The following is an 11,731-nucleotide window of genomic DNA, read 5'->3' as shown; positions in this document are numbered from 1 at the left end:
CTTCAGGTGCCCTATCCACAGGCTTTTTTTAACACTTCCAGGAATGGTGATTCAACCACTTCCCCATGTAGTCTGTTCCAGTGCTTTACAACCCCTTCCATGAAAAGCAATTTCCTAATATCTATGATAGCCCCCCACCCCGGCACAACTTGAGGCCATTTCCTCTCATCCTGACACTTGTTACCTGGGAGAAGAGATTGACAACCATCTTGCTACAACCTCCTTTCAGGTTACTTGTAGAGAGCAACACAACAGGAAACCAGCTTACCTGTACTCGCACCTACACATTATTGTTGCAACAATATTGCTGGCATTTGATTCATGCTGTTAACTTATTTCTCACACACAAATTATCAGATGCACCTTTGATCAAAATATAGAGGCCACACCCATTTCCACTTCTTGCTTGTGTGCTTTCATGATAGTTCCTTTTGTCTCCTTTCAGACAAGTTTAGTGCACAGTAGATTATTACTTTGCTAAATTTATAGACTTTGGTCTTAGCATTGTGAAACTGAAATTTCATGTCAGCTGCAGCATCCCTTGTCTACCAACATAATCACAAATGTGCTGCTTTAATGTTCTGTTGATACTGGAAAAATGAGAACAGTGACCTTTGTGTTAATTAGCCCACAGAAGCTACTAAGATGGAAAGTCTGGACCTGTACAGGGCAGTAGTTTACATATTTTACCCATATCTTATGTTAATTATGGGCTAAAATAAAATGTTGCCTTATAATTATTTTAACCTTATAGTTCCTTTACTTAGGAAATAAATAGCTTTAGAATTCCTTTATTTTAGTTGGGGTCGGCATAAATTACCTTTCAATTTTTTTTTTTTTTTAAATTCAAGTGAACTAGAGCAGTAGAAACTGATCAGTGGATTGTGTAAATGGTGCTGAGTGATTCAGTATGCTATTTTCTTCTTTCTCAAGGTACTCTCGTGACACATTCCCTTTGTATTTTTTTTTTATGATATAAAGAGTTAAGCCATTATCTATGTCATTTCAATAAAAAACCTCCTCATAAACTTGCAAATTGGATCTTTTCAACGTGCAAATTGTGCCTTTTCAAATACCTCAGCAGAGTATCTACCTGAACTATAACAATAAAATTGCAATACACTTCTAAATAAATACAATTGTCATATTCTCCACTCTCAGGCCCTACCATTACAATGAAAATGCCCAGCTCTAAATGCTGTTCTTGGACAAGTCACCTGTTCCTTAAACCTTTATAAATTACCATTTTGCTCTGAGAATATATTATATTGAAGTTATTACTTGAAAGGTTATTTGGCAGTGAAGCTAACAGAGAGGTTGTCAGGTGAGACTGATGCTGTCAGCCTGAAAGCACAGTCATACAGCCAGTAAATACTGCACAGATACCGAGCTGAAACTGCACGAGCTTCCACTGAAACAGGACCTGTCAATCTGTCATGTCATCTTCTCTGATTAAAAGATTTTGTGAGCAGGTATCTGCAAGTGCAGCAAAGGTTTTCTAGAAGGTAATGATGCAAAAATAAAACCGTGACTGATGTGTCCATCACAGAACGGTCAAGGGAAACAAACTTAGTTTCGGAGCTTGTTTATCTGCACGTTTCCATTTATCAGATGGCCTTTTGGTGGAAGTTGCCTACAAGGCCTCTTTTGACTCACTATTTTCTCAGAAAATACTTAGAATATATGCCATCAATACAGACACTTCAAGTCCTCCATCTGTCACCTTTGTTTAAGAAAGTATTTCAGGCTGGAAAAAATGGAGAACACCTTCACTTTATTAAAATGTGGGAAAACCACCATATTTTCTTCTCTCTTTCTTGCTTTTCAGAAATTTGTCTGCCATCAGCATTACGTTTAGTCTCCTCTCCAAAAGAAGTGTTCTACTCATAGCCTTGGAGAAGACCCTTCAGGGAAAATAACTCCTAGAAACTTTGGCTCTAAATCACAGAGCCCTGTGGGTGACTTGGAATAAATAGAGGGAAGATCAAAGGAGGATTAGAGGCTGGCTGTGAAGAACATGAGCAGGAATGACAAAAGGAAAGGCTCTAGTGTTAGCTTAGTTATGTTCCCACCATGAAAATAATGAAGTAAAAACCCCCATCACCCTATTAATATTTGTTGGATTCATTGCCTAATAGAAGAATTCCCTGTATACCTGTGTTACTAGTTATCCTATATAGATGGAGACAGATAGAGACACCTGCAGATCATTTCATGCTCATAAATGAATACATGATATGTCCTAAACTCAAAGAAAAGGCAAGAGACATTTTGAATGTTCGGTTTAATACTGTAACATCTTAAGATTTAGAAAAATACACACATAAAACAAAATGTAAAAACATACCTTCTCTTTCCTTGACTTTTCCTCTTTCTTCCTTGTTCAGCTGTGTTTGTTCAAGCTTCCTGTAAGAAAGCACAGAGAAAAGAAGAAGATGGGGAGAAAAAGGGTGAGGAGTTGTAAACAGGGCAGAACTTGGAACTAAGAAGTTCCCCCAAGCTGCCTAATGCAGATGAATTTCTCACAATGCCTAAGGAAGGGATAAACAGTACTTGGCCAAGCACTCCTCTGGGGAATTTGTCGGGGTTTGACACTGACTAGAAGCCGGGCACCCAGGAAAAATTATCCACTTATTTTCCTCTGCTATAGCTGAGCAGAGGAGGGTAAATTAAAATGAAAACTTCATGAGTTGAGATAAGGATTAGGGAAAAAACCACTCTAAGACAAAACAGGTTCAAAACTTAAACAGTATAAAGAAGATTTATTATTAACAGAATTAAAAGTAAAAAGGGTAATGAGAACTAGAATAAATCTTTAGAACACCTTTCTTCTTCCCAGTCCCTCCCTCTTTCCCACTGATTGCACAAGGAGACAAAACATGGGGTTTTGGTGAGTCTTTCACCTCCTAGAAACCTTTCTTCAGTATGCTTAGGGAAAGAGTTTCTTTCTTCTTCTGTGCATTGGGATCCTATTTGCAGATAGGTCTCTGCAAACTTTTCTAGTATGATTTTAACTTTCATGAACAGCAGCCCGCCCGACCTGCTGTAACCCGAGTCCCTCCCATGGACGGTGCAGTCTTCCCAAAACTGCACATTGTGGGTCATTTTAGTTCATGGGGTTTAGTCTTTTAAGGAGAAGCTGTTCTAGTTTGGAAGCAAAGGCTCTCTTTCTCTATCTCTGGAAGCAAGGGTCTTCTCTCTCTGTTTGAGTTCCTCACTAGATTACAGCTTTTCAGCATCCACGTGCTCCAGAGTGAGCACTTTTCCTCATGGGCTGCACATGAATCTCTGCATCCGTGCCATGCACCTCGTGAATGACAGGGAAACAATTTGTATTATAGTCCTCACCACGGCTTGTAGAAAATATTTCAGCTCCGATGCCTGGAGCACCTCCTCCCTCTCCTTCTTTTAACTGACCTCGGTGCTGCCATGCTGGTTCTTCTCACATGTCCTCAGTTTTCCTTTCTCTCTGACTTGGAAGAAAATTGTTGTCCATAGGTATTATTTTTCTCAAGTTGAAAAGTTCTTAAAGAGCTTCACTGTGCTAAAGAAGTTGATTTCATCTGTTCTCTGTGTTGGGGAATTGTTCACCATGATTTCACTGCTGGCCACATGGTCCCCGCCGGCACCATACAGGCGACCCCAGCCACGTGGTCCCCACTGGCCCCAACCTCAGGAGGGCCCTGGCGGCTGCACCGGGATGGGCCCCAGCAGCCGCCTCACCACCCCTGGGGAAAAGAAAAAAGAATGCCTGCATTTTTTCCCTTCTTAAATATGTCATCACAGAGGTGTTACCAGCTTTTCTATTTGGACTAGTAACCTGCCCGTTGTCAGAGCCTTCAGCGGTTGGCTCTGTGCCAGACATAGCAGACGCTTCGAGCAGCTTCTCCTGCCCACTAACAACTAGACTGTTTTTAAACTAACCCAGGATTATATTGTACTTCCTACATCAACTTTCATTTGAGGATCCAAAATTTGTTACCAAGGCAAACTTTCTATCTCTTCTTAACAAGGTAGAAAACTGGAACATAATGAAGTTAAGAAATACCTAATAATTGAACCACTTATCTATGTTTCCAAGGTCAAAGATAGTAGAGTAGCTGGATAGCTATGTCTGGAAAATAATGATTAAATTATGAGTTCATAGAAATTAACCATCATTTTCTCTTTGTCTTCTGCAACCAAGCAAACACTCAGGACTTCAGCTCAAATCTTTGTCTGACCCGCTGCTGCTTTGCATCGTGACGGAACTTCACTCCTCTGATGGGGGCTGGGAAATGTCCTCCAAAATATTTTCTTTCATGATAATGTCAAAGAACAGAGGAAATTAGGAGTTCAGAAACAAACAAAAAAAAGTTCTCAGATCTCTGTTTGAAGTATATTGATTTATGTCAAGGAATTCAGCTGAAGCTCATCCAAGCCTTAAGCCATTTCACTCTATATAGGCCTTACAACTCATTAAATGCAATTGCTGGGAACAGTAAACTCTGCCTGGTGTCAGTAAGAATATTTTGTTGGATAAGGACTGTCAAATGCAGTTAAGCTTGATCCTGTAATGATAAGATTGCAAAATCAGCCAAATTGAGTAATACCAGAGATCCATTCTGCTCAAGCTCGTGTCTTGAAAAGTGGCTTGTAACTGATACTTGGGAAAATGGGCATGCATAGGGTAAAGGTTCCCCTGGTACCTCTGTGACTGTTCACTAAATTCCTGCTTAGATTTTGGCTAAGCCAGCTCATGCTAAAGCCTGATGTATGCATAGAGCAGTGCCATTAGGTCAAAGAGGATTAGACCACACCTAATCAGGACAGGTGACCAGGAAGAGCTAAAAGGCCATGATCACCTGCAAACTGCTGTCTCTGGCAGTCATTATCTTTTGCCTGGCAATTTCCTCAGAATCCACTAATTTATGGAAATGGTATAGACCAAATCTCCAAACTGGAGAGTATAGAACATCAGTTTACTCAAAAAGTTTTTAGAGCCCAAGAGCAGCTGAAATGATGAGGCTTCTGTGATTCTGGGTGTGATCCAGGGAATGCCTGCACTATGACAGAGGAGGAAGGATCATCATCAGGTAGCTAATTAGTTACATTAAATCACAGAGTAAATTGTCCTGTTAATCTGAGAGATTTGAATGGACTACAAAATTTAAGTCACGGAGTATAATGTCCTGTAACTTTGAGAGATCTGAATGGACCTTGTCATGACTCCCATTCAACTTTAAGAGTGTACTTCCTACACCAGAGATTGCATCCAGACAACCATTTTAACAGATGCTGGAGGATGTGAACCCGTTTTGGCCTCCACGATATCATGTGACAATGAATCATGCAGTTTAATTATTTATAATATGAAAATAATCTCTCTAGAGAGAAAGCAATAGTTTCAGTGAATTCTAAGGCAAGCTTGCTTAATCATTCTGTGAATTGTGTTGCAATGTCTGGGACATGGCAAATACCCCAGACAGTGATACCATGAACAAAGGATGCACATTAGAAACTATCTAGTTCCACTTTCTCGCTATCTCGCTGAAGTAGGATGGGGAACCACTTCTTGTGTATTCCAATAGGACTTGCACCACAAGAAGGAACATGGGTACACATTTCAGAAAGCAGTCTGAGCCTAAAACTGCAGTTACATCAGTAAAACTGACAGTGACTTCAAGGATAATGCTCAGCCAATTGTTCCAGTAGGCAGCTCTAGAAAATTATCTGGGCATCTCTTCAGTTTTAGTAGCAGAAACATCGACCAGGTAGAGTAACAGCAAATGCTACCAATTTTCTTTATGACGGGTTTGAAAAGATTATTTTGGCTTGAATTACAGGTATTTCCTGGTAGATGGTCCAGAGAATGAAGAGTAACAGAAAACTTTGACTTATTCCTATGTTCCATCCATGTAAGAGATTTCAAAAGGAACAAAATGTGTTTCAGTCTCTATACTGCCCTTCATACGATAGAAGGTGCAGTGTTAGGAGACAATATTATTAGGAAGCTATCAAATTCAGAAAAAATGTTCAGAAGAGGGTAGGTCAGAAAGTAAATGTTTTCACCTCATCTTTCAATTCTTACTAAAATTAGATAACTACATGACTCACATACAGAATCTGAACAATTTTTCCCTCTGACATGATTGTCAGATACACAAAAACTCTATGTAGTCTTGCTGTGGAACAAAAATCATACAAACACAAATCTGCAACTTTGGAAAGGGCAAGTAAGCAAATTTGTGATTATAAATCAAATTAATAAATAATAATAAATCACACCAGGAACTTAGAAAGTATTGTCCTGATCTTTCCACACTATTGGGAATTCACGTCTGCTACTTTGTCAGGGAATAAGAATTCAAGTTATTCAGTCAGGTTTGTTGGTATGAAAAGCTTTGCAGGATGACAGTGTACATATTATTCACTTGTGTTTGTCACTAGGCTTTTAAAATCTCAGGTTTCATGTGGTATTGCAGGAGGTGGCTGACCTAATCTAATTGCTTCCTACTGACAGGTGGGCGGTCCCATAAAGCAGAAGTTGAGTGGATCAGCTCTTGGTCCTGTCTTTCCCCTGTCAGACTGACAGTCAAGCATGGATAATCCCTTTTATCAGCGTGGGTATGTTACATTGAATTGCTGAGATAACTGGGCAGAATTTGTGGCAAAGCTTTCCAGTTGCAGCCCAAATGACTTGGGCATCGGCAAAAGCGAAAGGGAAAACAATAGGGGCAAGGCAGGCAGCAGATATCACTGACAAATAAACTCTCCTGGCATTGTAATTTAAATTTTTGTACTTTAGGCCTAAGTTTTGTTTGTGTTATTCGTGGCTTTCCTTGCACAGGCAGGTCTGACTGTCTGCTCTGAAGTCTCCAATTCTGTGTATATTTGCGGCTGTTCAGAGTTTGTTTAATTATTTGTATCTCCTTTGTTGTTTTTAAGGAGACAGGAAGCCACAGCAATGTCAAAAGGATTTACTGAAATACACAGAAAGAGTAAACAATCTATTCAAGCCAATAAAATATCACCATATGACCCAAAACTAGCAAGCAGAGATTTACATTTCACTTGATATTTCATTTAAATTTATATTTAATTCTGTAACAACAAAATATTCAACTCTTATCAACTGGAATCCCAAATATCCAGCAGAGACAAAATAATCCAGGGAGATAAAGAGCTTTCCTCACATTCCTGCCTAATTTTAAAACACAAACACAACAAACTTCCAAATGTCTGCAGCAGAGTTGTACAACTTGCTGAAACTGAAACAACTACTAGATTCCAGAAGCCCCAGCAATGTCTCATGTACATGAACCAATCTTAGTAACTGGGTGTCCTGAAACACTATGTATCTCTGACTCAGAGGGCAAGGTTCCTTTGCTAATCCACAAAACACCTCTGCAAATTCCGGAGTCGGCTATTAGCCAGCCTCTACTCTTAAAAAATATCTGAGCACATCTCATTTTTTCCTTTTGTCCAGAAAAGGTGAAGTGCTTTTGGAGTCTCAGCAGGATGTATAAAATGGAAAGGATTATTCAAAGCTTCTTCATGTCCTCTTGCTCAGGGTCATTCAACAGTTTTGCAAATTCTGCATCTTATTCATATTAGCAATTCCTAACATGAAATATTAGGTTGCAGTCTCACAGTGTTTCCCAAAAAATATTTGTTGCCCTTTCTTTTACATAAACAATAAAAGTTTATATCACTTTATCAGTCTAACTGCCCCAGCCTTCTTAAGAAAAGGAAAGAAGTTGCCAGTGCATTCTATGACAATCCTTGGAGAGTCCTAGCTCTGTGTGGCACTGTGAAACCTGGGAAGTCTGTATCTGTACGTGTTCCTCACTGAATATACCTAATACAATGTTAAGCCAAGTGCAAGAGCAAGTACAGGAAAGAATACTGGTGTACAGCAAGTAAACACAGATAAAACCCACAAATCTCAGTGCATGAGAGGGAGTAGTTTGCATCCTTGATTTTCTATGTTCCTAAGCAAAGATATTTATCAAAGTAACCATAATAAGCAGCTACAACATATATTTATTGTCTCAATACCACTAACAGCGTGTTTTCAGAATGTCTTTTTTGAAAGAAAGCAGAAGTTAGTTTAATACCTCTGACCTTTTTTTTTATGTTTTTATGTGATTTTGGTTGCCAAAAAGAAAAGTAATTGATAGTATTCTTCCTGGGCTACATATAACTGTAAGTTGCTGGGTTTGCTTGTTTTACATTATCTGAAATTATAAATCTGGGGAAAGTTTAGTGAGATCCACTAGCAGGCAACAACAGTATCTGTTCAAACCCAAAAGCAGAGCAGTTGGCAATTACAAAGAAGATGTCATTAAGATGTCTCACTTTCTCCCTTTTTTTAATGTATTTTATTTTCTCTTGTCTTCACCCAGTCAAAGCCATTGTGGTTTAAAAAGGCACAATAGTCCTGTTTAGATTAGAGAAAACCTAATCCATCCTGCCTGATTGTCTAGGAAAATGGTACTTGCAACAGCAATTACAAGGACAATTTGAGCTTTCTCTCTAAGGGAAGCAAGGCAGCTCTTGTCTAAATAAAGCAATGTGTTCCTTTAAAAAAATGCAAAAAACCTGTTTATGCTGTAAAAATTTTTAGAAAGCTGCTCTGATCACTTTAATGTGTCTTGCAGCAGGCAGTGAGGAGGCATTTGTAGGGCCTAAAATAAGTTTTTCCAGACATGCTTGCTGAACAAATGAGTCCCTGTGAGTGACTGGGAGAAGCAGCAGATCCCTGTACAGCTGTATCCAGGATGTGGTCTGCTGCAAGGAGCCATGCTGGGTGAGATGTTAAAAATCCCACTTCTCCATCTGAAGAAGTCTATCCTGTATTCAGATGGCCTTTACTTGTCTCAATATCTAATGAAACTTTGGGACAAATGACACTGGTTTATACTAGTTAAGAGCTCACCTTCTGTGATTGTTACATTCAGGCAGGGAATAAGACATGGTAAGTCTTGCAAGATTTCAAGCTGGGCTTGCAGCTATCACTCAAGTTGAACTCCAGAACTTAGTGGGTTTTTCATTCAGCGTTGCAAAGCCATCTGCCCAAAATCCTGCTTTTACACTATTCTTGCATACACCCAGGCACATTTTCTTTCATTTGTTGTGAATGACAGGTATGTACCTCTGGATTATGCACACTTGACAATTCTCTGCATCATCATATATGAGACAATGGCTGTCCTTGCTGGTAGCCTGACTGCAATAGTAATGCCAAAAAAGAAAGAAACTGATGGCAGACATCCTTCTTCCAAGAGGCAGGAGGTTTGTGCTGGGAAGTAAAAGTCACATGTCATTGAAAAATCACATAATCACAGAATAAGATGAATTGGAAGGGACCCTCAAGGATCATTGAGCACAGCTACTGGCCCTGCACAGCACTATCTCCATGAGTGACACCATGTGCCTGATAGCATTGTCCAAATACTTCTTGAAGTCTCTCAGGCTGGTGCTGTGACCACTTCCCTGAGGAGCCTCATCCAGTGACCAACCATCCTCTGGGGGAAGAACATTTTTCTCATATCCAACCTAAACCTCCCCTGACACAACTTCAGGCCATTCCCTGGCCAACAGCAAAATATGAGTAGTTCCATCCTGATAAAAACAGGTTTTTATAGAATCTACTGGGGAAAGAAAGGGGAACTACAAAAGATTTTGATTAAAGGAACATAAAACAGCAGGGGGCAACAGAAAAGCACAATCTGTCAGAGGAGCAGCATTGCTATTAGCACCAGATCTGAGCTTCTTAGACAAATGATGCTGGCCTCACTTCAAGGCATCAGGCTCTTGAGAGAATGTGGTGTTCAGGAACGTTGTTTTCAATATTTTAATCATGGTATACTGTTCTGAAAAATGAAAAACTGCTTTGTGATCCTGAACAAAAGGAGGACAAATTTGTTTGGACCAGCTGGTTCTAAAAATTACTTTACAAGCACTTTGACTTCCTCCTTTATAAAAATTCCTGAATCTACTTGAAAGTTTTAGCAGCTAGGATTTTTTTATCTAAACATCAACCTTAAAGAGTTATTTATATCATAAAGTATATATTTATCTTCAGAAAAAAAGGATAAAAAATAAATCAGAGTTATTATAGCATAAAGGGAGCATCACTGTCTTCCTTGTAGAGCCTGAAGCCTACTGGAGGCTGTTTCAGGGAGATCAGAGCACTTGGCCTTAAAAGTAGTATTCAGAGGGGAAATCAGATGAGTCAATCAGCTGCCTATGGAAAAGGATGCACCAGCATGGATAGTGCCATCACCATTTTTCAAGAGGACGAAGACGAAGAAGACAAAGAAGACGAAGGAGACAAAGAAGGAGAAGAAAGAAGAAGAAGACGAAGAAGGAGAAGAAAGAAGAAGAAGACAAAGAAGAAGAAGAAGAAGAAGAAGAAGAAGAAAAAGAAAAAGAAAAAGAAGAAAAAGAAGAAGAGGAAGAAGAAAAAGAAGAAGAAAAAGAAAAAGAAAAAGAAGAAGAAAAAGAAATGTATCAGTTTCTCACAACAGCCTGGCAAACCACCTGTTGGGGATATCCATTTAAACAGCTATTTTTTTTGTCACTGGCTACCGTGGTGTCCCTAACGTAGGGTGCCAAAACTGGTAGTTCCTGACTTTTAGTGCATTTTAGTCAAGTAAAAATATTTTTTTATCTCAAAATGAGTATACCATCTCACACTAACATAACTTCTGCTTCCATCCTTTTATAGCTGTAAACCAGGGTAAGATTTATTTAAAGACATAACTATAGTATTTGATTGCAATTATCTCTAAGGCTTTTACAGAAGGGACCATAAAGTCTGTCTTCAAGGATAGCAAGCTAGCTCAGTTCAAAGGTATTAGTTTGGGATACAAGAGACATGGCTTAATTTATACCTTCTACTTCCTGGGTGACATGGAGAAAATCTTTCAAAAATGCTTATACTGAACTGGTAATTAAAGGCATTGTGTCTTCCAGAGAAACATGATGATGTTTCTCTGGAAAATGAAAGTAAAGTTTGTGATATCTTAGACACTATCATAAACACTTTGCATAAATTTAATGCTACACAACAGGGGCATTTGGAACTGCTCCCTGTTCACTGAGCCAAGTGAGAATTTGACTTCAGTTTTGCAACTGAAATTATATGGTGTTGGCAAAGGCAGAGCAGAGCACAGGCCTCTTCAGGCACCAGAAAACCAGCACTCCATCCTAATATTTTTGCTTAAAAAATCCAAAAACTGAAAACAAAAAATTGTTTTTCAAACAGCTTGTCTATAACTAGTTGAAGAACTAAAGACCATGAATATGGTTGGTTGTGCTGCCTTATATAACATTATATAAGATTGAAACTACCTTACATTAATACAGGGAAAGTATTTTTAGGCAGCATGATTCACTACATAACTATGACAACACACTTCAAACAACTGAAAATAAACCAATATTCCTATAAACTATTTCAAAAAAAGAGCAGAATTCAGGCTTTCTATAGTACACATTGCAACTCAGCAGGGCTCAGGCTAGCTCACAGAACTTGGAACAACTCTCCCTGCCTTAAGACTCTCCATGGGTGTCTGTATTTACTCTCTGTTCTTGCCTGCAGGTCTCAAAACCAATGCCAAACTTCTTTAGCCTATTTGTGACCTGTACCTAAAAACCACACAGAAATAAAATTTACAGCATTCATGGTTCATTTAAAGTATAATTGCTTCTGCTCATTAGGAAGGAGCATGTTTTTGTCTAT

The sequence above is a fragment of the Corvus hawaiiensis genome, chromosome 2, assembly GCF_020740725.1.
Source record: "Corvus hawaiiensis isolate bCorHaw1 chromosome 2, bCorHaw1.pri.cur, whole genome shotgun sequence".
NCBI lineage: Eukaryota > Metazoa > Chordata > Aves > Passeriformes > Corvidae > Corvus > Corvus hawaiiensis.
The sequence above is the reverse complement of the archived record's forward strand: the minus strand, read 5'-3'. Positions refer to the sequence as shown.